The sequence below is a fragment of the Mustelus asterias genome, chromosome 26 (genome assembly GCF_964213995.1).
Source record: "Mustelus asterias chromosome 26, sMusAst1.hap1.1, whole genome shotgun sequence".
NCBI classification, from domain to species: Eukaryota; Metazoa; Chordata; class Chondrichthyes; order Carcharhiniformes; family Triakidae; genus Mustelus; species Mustelus asterias.
In genome coordinates, this window is record NC_135826.1 from 17,588,009 (window position 1) to 17,605,630 (window position 17,622).

Below are 17,622 nucleotides of genomic sequence, written 5' to 3' on the forward strand. Positions count from 1 at the left end.
CCCTGCTACAACATCTTTCATAATGGCTTCTAACATTTTCCCCATGACAGATGTTAAGCTAACTGGCCTGTAGTTTCCCGCATTCTGTCTCCCTCCCTTTTTGAATAATGGAGCTACATTTGCAATCTTCCAATCTAATGGAAACTTATCTGAATCTAGGGAATTTGAGAAAATTAAAACCAATGCAGCAACTATCTCATTGGCCGCTTCTTTTTAGACTCTGGGAAAAAATCCATCAGGATTCGGATTCTAGTCAGTCTACAGCTGGAAAACAATTTACTCAGCACCACTTCTCTGGTAGCCGTGAATTTTCCGAGTTCTCTCTCTCTTCCATTTCCTAGTCTTTGCCTACTTCTGGAATGTTGCTCGTATCCTCTATGGTGAAGACTGATGTAAAATATCTGTTCAATTCATCTGCCTTGTTCGCTGTTATCAATTCTCCAGACTAACTTCCTATAGGGACTAACACTCACTTAGTTAACTCTGTTCTTTTGAAAATATTTATAAAAACTTTTACTGTCTTTTTATATTTCTAGCCAGCTTCCTCTCATACTCTAATTTTCCCTCCATATAGAATTTTTGTCATCCTTTGTTGTTTCTTATATTCTGTCTAATCTTCTGACCTGCCACCTGTCTTTGCACAATTATCTGCTTTTTCTTTAAGTTTACTTTATCTTACTCTTTGAAATGTATCTACTCTGTGCACTCTGAATTATCTCCTTAAATATCTGCCACTGTTCTGCTGCTGTCAAGCATTTTAATCTATATTCCGGTAAGCCAACTCTGAAACTACACCGCGGGGTTGCTCTCTGACTAACACAGACATATCAGATGTGATAGAGAGTTGGCTAATGGCTGATACTCAATAATAACATAGAGAGTGACTGGGGGAGAGGCTTAGGGGGAAGGCACAGGGTAATGAGGGTACCGACCTGTTCAGTTGAAAATGCTGAGGCAATGGTGTTTTGCAGCTGGAATGACTCAGGAAGCTCGATTGGAAAGGAACATAGTTTATTACAGAATGCAAAGTAAAACCACTACCGTGGTGTACACACATTAGTGGGATTATAGTTCAGCAGGCCCAGTCCTGGGCCTTAATAAAGGCTCAGGTAATGAGTTCCATCAGGGAAGGCCAATGCCTGTTGCCAGGGGAACCCATACTCAACGAGCCCCACAAGAGAGATCAGTCAGTGCTTCCCCATGAGCCTTGTGGGTTTTATCACAGCAGCAAAGTTGTGTCTGTGATGCTAAGTCTTCCCATTTGTCTAGGGGGCTATTTTTTAGCCTGCCCAGACCAGCTGCATTGTCAGCTGACAGCATGTTTCACCAATGAAAAGCTTCCCTACCATGTGATCGCGATTATCTCCCCTGCCCACTGGCTCTTTAAATTTTAATTGGAATTATTACAATACCAAAGCAGAAACCCCAGAGTATGTTATGAAGCCTGACTACACCCCAAAAGTTTTTATATTTTTAGCATTAATTTGAGAATAAGCTGTTTCACTCTATGTGTGATTCTATTGACCCACTAGGAAGCTTTTACCAAAACAAACTTTATTTAACAATACAGTTTAATCATAACGTATGAATTAGCTTAACGTTTACCAATTGAAGTGCTGAAACATGCAAGATACAATTCTTAACTGCTAAGCTATCTCTACTAGTTCCAATTCAAGCAATATTCATCCTATAGACTTAAACTCCTCTTCAAAATCAGTTAGCAATACACAGGCTTATGTGCTAATGGGTGGACTGCCTGTCCCCAAGCCTCCAGAATACCTCTGGAGAGAGAAGGAGACAGACAGAGACAGTGTTTTCTCATAGCAGGTCCTAAACAGCAGCCTCCAGAGAGAAAGAGAGAGAGACATCTCGTGCTTCTTTCAAAGCCAGGAAAAAACTGCTCTTGATTTTTCCCTGTAAGTTTCACCCCACATGACGGTCCATGTCAATCAATCTAATCAAAACCCTACTCTGAAACCCCAGGGGAAAAAAACAAAAATGAACAAAAATACATGAACTCAGATTAAAACAAACACCCCATTAGCTATGATCAATTATTAGCTTGCATACTCGGTATGTGAGCTGCCTGGTGCAGACAAATCGACACCATGTAACCAGAGCTGAATTTTAAACATACCCCTGAAGAGGAACATGATATAAATACATTTCTTAAAGGTACAGTGTCATCACAGAATGACTTGGGAACTGGCTACTGACATGACAACTGGAATGCTGCCCACTTCTGGTTCCACCGACAAAAATGATGCACCATTGACAGAATACCGGCCGTACTTGTGCTGTGAAACTGTTAGTTATACATTGTTCTTTTCAGTCAATAATTCTTTTAGTTTGATACTTGCCACATTGAGTCACCTGGGGTTACTCCACTGGCGATGAGGACAAACCAGATCAGTTGTTGGAATCCCGCAGTGCAGAGTTAGAGGGGGAGGAAAGTGATCGCTCGAAGTTTAGAGGAGAAACAGTACAGACTCCATTTTAAAGATGCTGCAATTCGGGAAAATGGAGCTAGTCAATCCTGAAGTTGAGAGTTGGGGGCAGGACCTTGAGAGGCTGTGTTATTTTCTCATGGTAAATGAGACAGCAGCAGAAGACAAACAGAAGGTGAAACTGCTCAGTCTGCAGCCACAGATTTACAATCTGGTGAGGAGTTTGATATCACCCATTACTCCCGACACAAAAACCACCGACCAGTTAGTCAATTTAGTTAAGGACCACTATAACCCCGACCTTCCATTAACATGCACAGATACAAATTCCACTCTGCTGTTCGGGAACCGGGAGAGACAGTCTCTGGCTTCATGACCAGACTTCAGGATCTGGCTGAGCACTGTGAGGTCGGGCCTTCACTGCGAGACATGTTGAGGGATCGTTTGGTTTGTGGGATCAACAACCCCCAAAGCCCCAAAAAACTGCTTGCTGCAACCAAGATTTCACTGGAGAAAGTAATAGAGATCCCCAAGTGACTGAGTGTGCTGAGCAAGGCATGTGTGAGCTGCAGAGTGTGTGAGCTGCCAGGCGTGTGTGAGTCACCAGGCGTGTGTGAGCTGCCAGGCATGTGTGAGCTGCCAGGTGTGTGTGAGCTGCCAGGCGTGTGTGAGTCACCAGGCATGTGTGAGCTGCCAGGTGTGTGTGAGCTGCCAGGCGTGTGTGAGTCATCAGGCATGTGTGAGCTGCCAGGCGTGTGTGAGCTGCCAGGCGTGTGTGAGTCACCAGGCATGTGTGAGCTGCCAGGCGTGTGTGAGCTGCCAGGTGTGTGTGAGCTGCCAGGCGTGTGTGAGCTGCCAGGCATGTGTGAGCTGCCAGGCGTGTGTGAGCCGCCAGGCGTGTGGGAGCCGCCAGGCGTGTGTGAGCTGCCAGGCGTGTGTGAGCTGCCAGGCATGTGTGAGCTGCCAGGCATGTGTGAGCTACCAGATGTGTGAAAGTCACCAGGCATGTGTGAGCTGCCAGGCGTGTGTGAGCTGCCAGGCGTGTGTGAGCTGCCAGGCGTGTGTGAGCTGCCAGGCGTGTGTGAGCCACCAGACGTGTGAGAGTCACCAGGCATGTGTAAGCTGCCAGGCATATGTGAGTCACCAGGCATGTGTGAGCCGCCAGGCGTGTGTGAGCTGCCAGGCGTGTGCGAGCTACCAGACGTGTGAGAGTCACCAGGCATGTGTGAGCTGCCAGGCGTGTGTGAGCTGCCAGGTGTGTGTGAGCTGCCAGGCGTGTGTGAGCCACCAGACGTGTGAGAGTCACCAGGCATGTGTAAGCTGCCAGGCATATGTGAGTCACCAGGCATGTGTGAGCTGCCAGGCGTGTGTGAGCTGCCAGGCGTGTGTGAGCCACCAGACGTGTGAGAGTCACCAGGCATGTGTGAGCTGCCAGGCATGTGTGAGCTGCCAGGTGTGTGTGAGCTGCCAGGTGTGTGTGAGCTGCCAGGCGTGTGTGAGCTGCCAGGTGTGTGTGAGCTGCCAGGTGTGTGTGAGCTGCCAGGTGTGTGTGAGCTGCCAGGCGTGTGTGAGCTGCCAGGCGTGTGTGAGCTGCCAGGTGTGTGTGAGCTGCCAGGTGTGTGTGAGCTGCCAGGTGTGTGTGAGCTGCCAGGTGTGTGTGAGCTGCCAGGTGTGTGTGAGCTGCCAGGTGTGTGTGAGCTGCCAGGCGTGTGTGAGCTGCCAGGCGTGTGTGAGCTGCCAGGCGTGTGTGAGCTACCAGAGAGGGTGAAGGCAAGGCAAGCTGCTCAGAAAGAACATCCTGACTCTCAGGAACGGAACAGATTGTTCAATTGTTACGATCTTGTGATGGGACGGAATTTTGATTGTGGACCTGTCTGGGTGCCAGCGAGAGTTGTGGAGAAGACAGGGCCAGTCTCATGTATGGGAGAGGCACAGGGCTGTTGAGTTAAGAAGCAGGTCGACAACTTACACAGTGAATTAAAGCCAGCTCCAGGAGACGAGGAAGTGGGCTCTGCACCCAGTTCATACGTACCAGCCTCTGAACCAGAGATTTTGATGCCCACACTGGAGCCCAGGCCGCCTCTGGCTTCGGTGGCTGAGACAGAGGAAGGGGCCGGCAAGAGCCTAGTTCCAGAGGTGGTTAACACGGCCACCCAACAGTGGATTTTGTGTCGTCGGCTGCTGAAGAACCCCTGACAGAGTAGCACTGTTCCACAAGGGTCCAGAGGCCTCTGGACTGGCTGATGTTATGAACTGTTTTCCCCGCTGTCCCTCCTGTAATATTGTTGTTTCTCTGCCTTTGCGTTAGCTGTTTTTCAAGGAGCTGGGGGGTGGGGGGGAGGGGGGGAAGGAGTGTGGTAGTGTGGCCCCTTAATGGGCGATCCTTCACAGGGCCACATGACTGGGCCAGAGCCAATAGAGTGTGAGCATGGGCCAATCCAGGAGCTGGAAGGCTGCAGTTGGAGTCAGGGCGTTGTTGGGTGTGGATCTGTACAGTTGTGCTGTTAAACCCTTCAATGTATATTGTTCTTCTCAGTAAATCAATGTTTTAGTTTGTTATTTAACATATCGATTCACCTTGCATTACTACAGAAAGGTTAGTATCCTTTCTTGAATTGTTTGGATTGAAACGTTGGCTCTGCTCTCTCTCCACAGATACTCTCAGACCTGCTGAGTCTCTCCCACATTTCCTGTTCTTGTTCCAAATTCCAGCATCCGCAGTATTTTGCCTTTACCGACCTATTCGGGTCCTGTTGAGACAACGAGCTTTCAGGCGATTGACAGTTAACTGTCACTCAGTGTGGTGAACCATCGTTGGTTCCCACTGGATAGTACTGAGCCAGGGTCTGGCCAGTACTACAAGGATGTACATATGTTACTGTTGGGTTAGGGATGGGTTGTGCTACTTGTTGCTGTTGGGGTTAGGGTGGGGTTGTTACACCTTTGTATGGTAGTGTTGTTGTACATCCCAGTCGGGCTCCGCCTGCTGGGAGAGGTATAAAGGTCCCTGCTCTGGCTGGGACCCCTCAGTCTGGGATCATGTATATAATTATTGGCTGCTTCATTACAGTAAATAAAAGCCTTTATTTCCTGAGCATCTAGCCTCGTGTATGATAACGTGCATCACTCAGTCAACTTGAATTCGTAGTCACATGATAAAATGTGGGGTGGTTAGTATGAGCCAGCATGGATTTCCAAAGGGGAAATTGTGTTTAATTAACTTGCTGGAGTTTTTTGAAGAGCTAGCAGAGAGGGTCAATGAGGGTAATGCTTTTGAAATGGTGAACATAGACATTCAGAAGATATTCAATTCAGTGCCACACAACAGGCTTGTGAGAAAAGTTAGAGCTCATGCAATGAAAGGGACCGTAACTACGTGGATACAAAATTAGCTGAAGAATAGGAAGCAGAGAGTAATGGTCAATGGATATTTTTCCAGCTGGAAGAAGGTTTGTAGTGATGTTCCCCAGGGGTTGGTATTGGGATCCTTGCTTTTCCTGATATATATCGGTAGGATAGATCTTGGTGTGCAGGGGACAATTTCAAGTTGATGCGCAACTTGGAAGCATTGTAAATTGTGAAGAGGAGAGTGTAGAACTTCAAAAGGACACAGGCAAGTTGGTGGAGTGGGCCGATAGGTGGCTGATGGAGTTCAATGCCCTCCAGTCTCCAAAGGGATAGAGAGAGAGAGGTGTGACAAATGGAGGGAGAAGGAGAGGGGCAGAGAGAAGGAAATGGGGAAGGGGTTGATGTGGAAGGGGAGATAGGAATGGGTGGATCGGGGTGGCTGGAAGGGTTATAGGGGAAAGGGAGAGGTGGGAGAGGAGGAGGAAGGGGGGAGGAGGTTAGGGGATTCCGATGGGGAAAGGCAGTGTAAAGGGAGGGATGAGGGGGAATTGGGGAGGGGGTACTAAAGTAGGAGGGAAATGAGCGAGGGGAGGGAAAGGGATAGAGGGAGTGTGTAAGAGGTGGAAGATGGGAAGGTGTGAAGGGGAAAGGGCTGAGAAGGCTGAAGGGGAGGAAGAGGAAATGAGGGGGAGCGGAGTGAGGGGGAAGAGGGTGAGTGGGAGTGGTAAGCAGCAGGAAGAGGTAGGGGAAGGGAGAAAGGGGAGGGGGAGGGAGAGTGGGGCTTGGATAGGGCAGAAGGTGGGGAAAAGGAGGGAGAAGGGGAGGACGAAAGGGGGAAGGGGGTGGCAGAAGGTGGGAGTTGGAGTGGGGAAGAGGAGAGGGGGAGGTGGAAAAGAGGAGAGGGAGAATGGATGGGCAGTAGGAAGAAGTGGGTGAGGGAGATGGGGTAAGGGGATTGGAGGGAGGGTGGGGGTACGGGAGAGGAAGAAATGGGAGGGTTGGTTAGAAAGGAGAAATGAGAATAGGAGTGGGGAGAGGGGGGGAGACAGAATAGGGAGGAGGACGTGGGGCAGCGGAGAAGAGTAGGTGGCAGGAGTGAGGAGGAAAAGGGGAGGGGGAGGGAAGAAAGGGTGGGAGACAGAGAATAGGCAGAGGGGGAACGGCAGAGGGAGAAGGGGAAGGGGGAAGGGGGGAGAGGGAACAGAGGATGGGCAAAAGTGGAAATGGGGTATGGGGAAATGGTGGATGAATGAAGGGGAGAGGGAAGGATGTGGTGTAAGAGTGAAGGGGGGAGGGGAGTGAGCGGGAGTTAGGAAGGTGGAAGAGACAAGTTGTCCAAAGCAGTAGAGTGAAACATGATCATATCAGTGACTTAAGGATTTCTGATTCTGCAATAAAACGGCTGCTGCAGGAAGTGGGGAAATGAAGTTTTACAATTCACGCAACTTCCCAATATTCTGAACATTGGTTAATTTTGTTCGTTATAACCGCTAACCGCAATTTCCAAACATTCTCCATTTCTATTGCCAGTTCTCTATTTCTATTGTTCTGATCATTCTGTAACTGTTACAATTTCTGCCTTTTCCCCATTTGGGGTAAAATTCCCTGGAGTTTCTCCCAGTGGAATCACTAATGTTATGGTGCAGGAGCGGGAGGGGGCCTGAGGAAATGAATCCCACTTGTGTTAAGGAATGTGAGGATTTAGTTATGAGGAAAGACTTGGACCCTTCATCAGAACAAACAGGGTTGAGAGAATTGGAGACAATCTATTGATATGAGTGAGGAATGAGTGAGAGAGTAGGAGGCAGACAGTGGGAATAATCAGTCTGTGCTCCAATTGGCAGAATGTGGCTCGTGGTTTCTCCCAGGGATCTGTATTGGGGCCTCAGCTTTTCATTCCACTGATAAATGACTGAGATGAGGGAATAGAGAGTCAGAAATCCAAGTTTCCTGTCGGCATTCAGTGAATTGGCGGATTGTGTCGAGATGGGAGCAGAATGTTGTCATTGGACTTTGATAGATGCAATAAAGTGGAGAAAGGTTGGTTCATATTCATAATCATTGCCAAAATAATGATGGAGAGTGTTTTTTACGCATGGAGCATCTTACCAAAAATAATGGTGGCAGTAAAATCGATAATTGCTTTGAAAAAGAAATGAGGTTGCTGCTTGTGAAAATAGAATTTTAGCTCACCTTATCTTTTCCCCACATGAGGAAGTCCGTTTCGTGCTTCCTAGTTAATGCAGCCAGAATTGTTTGTGAAATGATTCCAGTGTGTCATCCTCCTCTCTAACCAAGCATTCATTCCACAGATCCTTCATTCTCCATGTAGGAACATGGGAACAGGAGGAAGTTATAGAATCCCTACAGTGCAGAAGGAGGCCATTCGGCACGACTCTCTGACAGAGCATCTTACCTCGGCCTACCCTCCTGTCCTATCCCTGTAACCCCACATATTGACTCCATTCACCCCCCTAACCTACACATCTTGGGCCACTAAGGGACAATTTATCATGGCCAATCCACCTGACCTGCACATCTTTGGACTGTAGGAGGAAACCGGAGCCCCCAGCCAAAACCCATGCAGACACGAGGAGAATGTACAAACTCCACACAGACAGTGACCCGAGGCTGGAAATGAACGCGGGTCTCTGGTGGTGTGAGGCAGCGCCCTAACCATTGTGCCGCCGTGCCGCCCCATTCAGCGAGACTGTGGCTGATCTGTGACCAAAATCCAATGCCTTTTCAAAATGCCGGCGATGTGGGGTGGATTCAATGGGAAAGCCCATTGACAGTGGTGGGACGCTTCCCGCTACCGGGAATCATGTCATGGGGGAGGGTGGGGGGGGGGGGGGGGGGGAATCCAGCCCATCAATTGAGACCTTTGGACAGTTTTCCCTGAAATGCCAGCATTGAACAGGTCCATCATGGGCCAGCTGATGAATAATCTTTTCTAATTGCTTTTAGCCTCAAGAACACCCCCTCAGTTGGAACATGGGAACAGGATGAGGCCATTCAGCCCCTCGAGCCTGTTCCACCAGCAAGAAAATCCTGCCTGAGCTGTGTCATGATGATGCAGGAAAACAGAGCATTCCACTGAAATGTTGAGCTTTTAAACAGACCTGAGTTTTACTTTTTAGACTGGACACAAACTCCATGATGGCTGCAAATGTAATCAGCCCATGACAGGAGATGTTGTAGGATGTCTCTCTAAGGGACAATAGAACTCCTCTGTTTCCAGTTAAGCTGCTTTGAAAAGCACCCAGAGACTGATTAGCATCTCTGGCAAAGACAAAGGGACATAATGGCCATCTCACCTCAAAAGGTCCTGTGTGTAATGCCTGAACAGACGAATGCATTCCCTTTTCCAATTGGAATGTACACAGAATGGGTTAATAGCCAGCTGAAAGATCCGCCCCATTGTCTGTGTGTGCTCAGTGAGGAGAAGCAGCTGTAAACCTTTCATATTGAATCTTTGTGATTCAGGAACAGAAGCAGGCAGCAGTGATAGCCTTTATTTACAGGAGTATCTCTCCCTCTCTCTGACTGAAGCAACCTGCCCAGCCGACAAAAGAATCACAGCTGGAAAAAGCACAGACAGGGACCCAGCTTGGGTCGCTGTCTGTGTGGAGTTTATACATTCTCCCCGTGTCTGGGTGGGTTTCCTCCCACAGTCTGAAAGACAAGCTGGTTAGATGCATTGGCCATGCTAAATTATCCCTCAGTGTACCCGAACAGGCGCCGGAGATTGGTGACTCGGGGATTTTCACAGGAACTGTATTACAGTGTTGATGTAAGTCTAATTGTGAGACTGTGGTGAACCATTGTTGGTTCCCACTAGATAGTACTGAGCCAGGGTCTGGCCAGTACTACAAGTATGTATATATGTTGCTGTTGGGTTAGGGATGGGTTGTTCTACTTGTTGCTGTTGGGGTTAGGGTGGGGTTGTTACACCTTTGTATTGTAGTATTGTGGTACATCCCAGTCGGGCTCCGCCTCCTGGGAGAGGTATAAAGGTCACTGCTCTGGCTGGGACCCCTCAGTCTGGGATCGTGTATATAATTGGTAGCTGCCTTGTTACAGCAAATAAAAGCCTTTATTTCCTGAGCATCAAGCCTCGTGTATGATAACGCGCATCAATTTTATTTGCTGTAAATAAACTCTCGTCGAAGAAGAAAAAAAAAGAGAGTATGGAGCAGATACTGAAGCCTGAACGCCTTACACTAGATCCACGTGCGGTGGGCGCCTCTAACATCTTCGACCACTGGCTGAAGTGTTTCGAGGACTACCTGGCAGCCTCCGCAGCGGTCACCACAGATGATGACAGACTCTGGGTCCTCCATGCGAGGGTAAGCGACACAGTCTACCTCGCGATCCGTGCAGCCACCGATTACACAAAGGCCCTCGAGCTTCTGAAGAAGCGTTATATTAAACCGCCCAACGAAATACACGCTCGTTACCTCTTAGCCACTCGACGACGGCAGTCTGGCGAAACGATGGAGGAATACGCGAACGAGCTCCTACAGCTAGCCAGGGGCAGTAACTGCAAAGCTGTGTCGGCTGAGCAGAGTATGAACGACCTCGCCCGAGATGCGTTTGTGGCGGGAGTCGGATCATCGTACATTCGACTCAAACTACTGGAGAAAGGTAACCTTGACCTTACCCAGGCAATAGAACTAGCGGAGATGCTGGAGACGGCCTCCAAAAGCCTAGTATTGTATCCTGAAGACCACGTGGAGACAACGTGGCAGGAGCAGTCGCCAATCCCTCCTCGTCCCTTGGGTTCGAAATGCTGCGTAATGGCGTGCTCACACTCGGGCCAGACGACGGCAGCAGCTCCGGGCGGCCCACGGTGTTACTTCTGTGGGGGAGCGAAGCATACTCGGCAACGGTGTCCCGCTAAAGCTGTGTTGTGCTCCGCCTGCGGTAAGAAGGGGCACTATTCGAAAGTGTGCCGATCTAAATCTAGGAACAGCAGTGCGGCCTGCGATTCCTCAGAGCCCGGTTCTTCGTCGTTGAAATCGTCGAGGGTTTCGTCCACGTGCGAGGCCAGGACGACGCCATTACGGTCGACGGAGTCGGAGATGTGTGACCACCAGGGATCGCTGAGTTTGGCGCCATCACCCACGTGCGACCAATGGGAGCGGCCATGTTGGTCGGCACCGACCGCGAACGACCAGCAGGGGTCATCCTCGTCAATTTCAGCTGCCTGCAGTGGCGCCGATCATCCTGGACCAGGCCAAGCCTCATAGACTTGACAAATCTATAATGGACATTCAGGTAAATGACCACTTGATTTATTGTCTCTTTGACAGCGGGAGCACTGAGAGCTTTATCCACCCAGACGCTGTGAAGCGGTGTGGACTCCGGATTCAACCTGTCAAACAGACAATTTCTATGGCATCAAGGTCCTGGTCTGTCACCGTGCTAGCGAGTTGCGTGGTAACTTTAACGGTGCAAGGCAGAGTTTACGAGCGTTTCAAGCTCCTAGTGTTGCCGCACCTTTGCGCGCCAATGCTTCTCGGACTAAACTTCATGGTCCACTTGAGGAGTGTAACCCTACAGTACGGTGGGCCACTCCCTTCGCTTTCAGTGGGAGAACAGCAGCCTCCAAATTGCCCAACGCCTGTAGCCTCTCGACGCTGAAGATCACCACACCCTCCCTGTTCCAGAATCTTGTGCCAGGCTGCAAACCCATTGCGACTAAGAGTAGGCGTTACAGCGCTGAGGATCGGATCTTCATTCGATCTGAGGTTCAGCGGCTCCTCAAAGAAAGGATCATACAACCTAGCGCTAGTCCGTGGAGAGCGCAGGTCGTGGTGGTCAAGAGCGGGAACAAACCCCGGATGGTCATTGACTATAGTCAGACCATTAATCGATACACACAGCTGGATGCGTATCCCCTCCCGCGCATATCTGACATGGTCAATCAGATTGCGCAGTACCGGGTGTTCTCCACCATAGACCTCAAGTCTGCCTACCACCAACTCCCCATTCGCCCAGAGGACCGACAATACACGGCTTTTGAGGCGGATGGTCGCTTGTATCACTTTCTCAGGGTTCCCTTTGGTGTCACCAATGGGGTCTCGGTCTTCCAGCGTGCTATGGATCGAATGGTGGACCAGAACGGGCTGCGGGCTACCTTCCCGTACCTGGATAATGTCACCATCTGCGGCCATGACCAGCAGGACCACGACACAAATCTCCTGAATTTCCTACACACTGCATCTCGCCTGAACCTGACCTACAACAGGGATATGTGTTTGTTTCGTACGCGCCGTTTAGCCATCCTAGGATACGTGGTGGAAAACGGGGCCATTGGCCCTGATCCAGACCCCCTTTCTGAACTTCCCCTGCCCACTAGTGCAAAAGCACTGAGAAGATGCTTAGGCTTCTTCTCTTATTATGCGCAGTGGGTTCCCAATTACGCGGACAAAGCCCGTCTGCTCATTAAGTCCACTGCTTTTCCCCTAACGCCAGAGGCCCGATTGGCCTTTGATAAATTAAAAGCCAACATCGCGAAAGCTACGATGCACGCGGTTGATGAATCCATCCCCTTTCAGGTGGAGAGCGATGCATCTGATTTCGCCCTGGCCGCCATACTTAACCAGGCGGGCAGGCCCGTCGCATTTTTTTCCTGCACCCTCCAAGGCCCCGAAATTCGGCATTCAGCGGTGGAAAAGGAGGCCCAGGCCATTGTGGAGGCCGTCAGGCACTGGCGCCATTACTTGGCGGGAAAACGGTTCACCCTGATCACGGACCAGCGGTCCGTGGCGTTCATGTTTAATAACACGCTGAGGGGCAAGATCAAGAATGACAAGATCTTGCGGTGGAGAATGGAACTCTCCACCTATATCTATGACATCATGTATCGTCCAGGGAAACTCAATGAGCCCTCGGATGCCCTCTCGCGTGGAACATGCGCCAGTATACAGGAGGACCGTTTGCAGGCTCTCCATAATGACCTATGCCATCCTGGGGTCACTCGGCTCTACCACTTTATAAAAGCCCGCAATCTGCCCTACTCGGTGGAGGATGTCAGGTCCATAACAAGAAGCTGTCGGGTATGCGCGGAATGCAAACCGCACTTTTACCGACCTGACCGGGCACATTTAGTCAAGACCACTCGTCCCTTCGAGAGACTGAGTGTCGATTTTAAGGGCCCCCTTCCCTCAACAGATCGGAATGTGTACTTCCTCAACATCATTGACGAGTACTCTAGATTCCCTTTTGTTGTTCCCTGCTCTGATACATCCGCTGCCACGGTTATCAAGGCATTCCGTGATCTTTTTAGCCTGTTCGGGTACCCCGGCTACATTCACAGCGACAGGGGCTCGTCGTTCATGAGCGATGACTTGAGGCAATACCTGCAGGACCTTGGTGAGACCACATTTGGAATATTGTGTGCAGTTCTGGTCACCTCACTATAGGAAGGATGTGGAAGCGCTGGAAGGAGTGCAGAGGAGATTTACCAGGATGCTGCCTGGTTTGGAGGGTAGGTCATATGAGGAAAGGTTGAGGGAGCTAGGGCTGTTCTCTCTGGAGCGGAGGAGGCTGAGGGGAGACTTAATAGAGGTGTATAAAATGATGAAGGGGATAGATAGAGTGAACGTTCAAAGACTATTTCCTCGGGTGGATGGAGCTATTACAAGGGGGCATAACTATAGGGTTCGTGGTGGGAGATACAGGACGGATATCAGAGGTAGGTTCTTTACGCAGAGAGTGGTTGGGGTGTGGAATGGACTGCCTGCAGTGATAGTGGAGTCAGACACTTTCGGAACATTTAAGCGGTTATTGGATAGGCACATGGAGCACACCAGGATGATAGGGAGTGGGATAGCTTGATCTTGGTTTCAGATAAAGCTCGGCACAACATCGTGGGCCAAAGGGCCTGTTCTGTGCTGTACTGTTCTATGTTCTATGCTCTCATACGGGATTGCCTCTAGTAGAACCACGAGCTACAACCCTAGGGGTAACCATAAGACCATAAGACCATAAGACATAGGAGCGGAAGTAAGGCCATTCGGCCCATCGAGTCCACTCCACCATTCAATCATGGTTGATTTCAACTCCATTTACCCGCTCTCTCCCCATAGCCCTTAATTCCTCGAGAAATCAAGAATTTATCAATTTCTGTCTTGAAGACGCTCAACGTCTCGGCCTCCACAGCCCTCTGTGGCAATGAATTCCACAGACCCACCACTCTCTGGCTGAAGAAATTTCTCCTCATCTCTGTTCTAAAGTGACTCCCTTTTATTCTAAGGCTGTGCCCCCGCGTCCTAGTCTCCCCTGTTAATGGAAACAACTTCCCTACGTCCATCCTATCTAAGCCGTTCATTATCTTGTAAGTTTCTATCAGATCTCCCCTCAACCTCCTAAACTCCAATGAATATAATCCCACGATCCTCAGACGTTCATCGTATGTCAGGCCTACCATTCCTGGGATCATCCGTGTGAATCTCCGCTGGACCCGCTCCAGTGCCAGTATGTCCTTCCTGAGGTGTGGGGCCCAAAATTGCTCACAGTACTCCAAATGGGGCCTAACGGACAGGTGGAACGTGAGAATGCCACAGTCTGGAAGGCTGTCTTACTGGCGTTGAAGTCAAAAAGCCTTCCAGTCTCCCGTTGGCAAGAGGTGCTCCCTGATGCGCTCCATTCTATTCGCTCACTCCTGTGTACGGCAACCAGCGCTACTCCCCATGAGAGGATGTTTTCATTCCCTCGGAAGTCTTCCTCGGGGACCTCATTACCGTCTTGGTTGACGTACTCAGGACCTGTCCTCCTGCGGCGACTTGTAAGGGCCCGCAAGTCCGACCCGTTGGTCGAACAGGTCCATCTCCTCCACGCCAACCCTCAGTATGCCTATGTGGCATACCCTGACGGGCGAGAGGACACGGTCTCGATCCGAGACCTGGTGCCAGCAGGGGACGTAGCAACCCCTGTCGCTCCCATACCCCCTGTTACAAACCCCATAACTCTTGTTTCCCCCCCGGACACGGCGCGGGCAGCATCGGGACCATTACTTAACCCCTTTACTCCCGTGTACAGCTTGCCTGAGTCCAGAGGATGGTCGCCACTTCAGGGCGTGTCAGAACTCCATGGATTACCGTCACCTCAGGGTCATCCGGCCCGTGAGTCTGTGGAGGAACAGCTGGACATCGCCTTGGGGAGAACACCACCGCAAGTGCCTACTCCGGTGTCATCGCCGGTGTTGAGGAGGCCACAACGACGGTGCGGTCCCCCTGACCGTCTGAACTTATAGACTGATGACAAATTATTCTGTTTTTGTACCCCGCCGGCCTTTGTTTTCAAAGGAGGGGTGAATGTGGTGAACCATTGTTGGTTCCCACTAGATAGTACTGAGCCAGGGTCTGGCCAGTACTACAAGTATGTATATATGTTGCTGTTGGGTTAGGGATGGGTTGTTCTACTTGTTGCTGTTGGGGTTAGGGTGGGGTTGTTACACCTTTGTATTGTAGTATTGTGGTACATCCCAGTCGGGCTCCACCTCCTGGGAGAGGTATAAAGGTCCCTGCTCTGGCTGGGACCCCTCAGTCTGGGATCGTGTATATAATTGGTAGCTGCCTTGTTACAGCAAATAAAAGCCTTTATTTCCTGAGCATCAAGCCTCGTGTATCATAACGCGCATCAGACACTGATACTTAAACTTAGAAGTCAACTCGACTGGAAGTACATTATAACGGTGCACGCTTCATCATTTACACCGCGTGAGTCAAGGACTGTTCCGTCTACCTTCTGATTTATATTTATTTACTGTTGGATCAATTCCCACTTTGTCTGAATGTAGATGCATGTGCTTCTCCATGTTTCTCCTTTTCCTTTTAGTAATTACTAAACTTTATCTTTAGCTGAAGAAAGCCTGGTTAAATTGATTCCTCTTTAAACATAACTATTGGATCTGGAGAAGGTACCCAGGGGAAAGGGAACCTCGGTAGATGAAAAACCTAGTTGTTGCCAGCAGAGGGAATTGAATAAAGAGGGAGCCAGTTCAGTCTCCCTCACCCGGCTTCGTAACAATCTGGGGGTATCCCAGTCGGACAGTGACAAATCGGGGGGCCTCGCCCAGGTCAACAATATTGGGGAACCTCACAGTCGGGTGGGTGGGTGGTTGTAACAAACTTGGACCCTCTTCTGGGAACTGAACCAGATTGGGAGCTCATTTTGCCGATATTGTTCCCACAGAGAGGTGACAAATTCAGGACTCGGGATCCCGAATCTGTCTCCACAGATGAAATGAGCGAATTGGAGTGGGGACAGTAAATTGTTCCTCGAATCAGCAGAAAGTCTTTCTGGAGTCTGTATGACTGAAGTTTCAAATGTTTGATGCCAGGACATTCCCAGCAGGACCTGCGGATATTGAGAATTTAAAAATTCTGTCCCTCAAACTGTGAAAAGAGTCAGCAAGACATTCAGAATTAAAATTCTGGCCAAAAGACAGAAAACCCGCAATGTTAAAAGGAGTTGCAGCCTGGTGGCAGCATGCGTTAGTGCCAGGGCACTGTCCAGGAGAACCAGGAAGCAGTGCCCCAAAAAACTGAATGACCTCATCCAGGCAGCAAGGGTGAGTGTTTAACCTCATTCAGCATCCTCCCACTAAATGACCCCCAGACCCCCCCCCCCCCCCCCCACCCCCAGCACCCTGCATGCTTCCAGCCCCTGACCCCCAAGCACCCCCTTCCGGATCCCCAAGAGTATCACAAGCCTTGCCCTCTGAGCACCACCTCCTCATACTCTCCAGGACTCGTGCCATCAGACTTTTCATGGCTCCTTCTGTCCCCTGAGGAGAAGAATACCCATAATCACTGGAAGAGGGCGAGATCCAGGTCCTCACCCCCCTGTGAGGAGCGGGTGCTGGAGCCGTCGAGAGAGGAGGGGATGCGGACCATTAATGACAGCATGGTCGGGCTGGAGCATAGAAGTGAGCAGCTGCCAATCCTCCACTCGTTGGTGATATCTCAAGTAAGTTGCGTGCAGCCCAGATTCCTCTCCCTCCCTTGCACTTAACCTTGTGTCCTGTGTTGCAGGAAGGGACACCGATGCGTCAGGGCCAGCTGGCATCACAGCCCCCACTGCTGCTCCCACCCATCCTGCCCCTGACAGCTCGGAAGACTCCTTGGAGAAAGCCGATGAAGGGATCTCCGAGGCCGGGACCTTTCACCTTGAGGTTCACCATCCCAGAGACTCTCACATCGGGGGGGGTCAAGTTCGTGGCGAGGCATCTGGGTCACTCTCTGATTTGATTTGATTTATTATAGTCACCTGTATTAATATACAGTGAAAGTATTGTTTCTTGCACGCTATACAGACAAAGCATACCGTTCATAGAGAAGGAAAGGAGAGAGTGCAGAATGTATTGTTACAGTCATAGCTAGGGTGCAGAGAAAGATCAACTTAATGCGAGGTAGGTCCATTCAAAAGCCTGATGGCAGCAGGAAAGAAGCTGTTGTTGGATTGGTTGGTACGTGACCTCAGACTTTTGTATCTTTTCCCTGACGGAAGAAGGTGGAAGAGAGAATGTCCAGGGTGCGTGGGGTCCTTAATTATGCTGGCTGCTTTTCCGAGGCAGCGGGAAGGGTAGGCAGAGTTAATGGATAGGAGGCTAGTTTGCGTGATGGATTGGGCTACATTCACGACCTTTTGTAGTTCCTTGCGGTCTTGGGTAGAGCAGGAACCATACCAAGCTGTGATACAATGAGAGAGAATGCTTTCTGTGGTGCATCTGTAAAAGTTGGTGAGTCATAGCTGACATGTCAGATTTCCTTAGTCTTCTGAGAAAGCAGAAGTGTTGGTGGGCTTTCTTAACTAT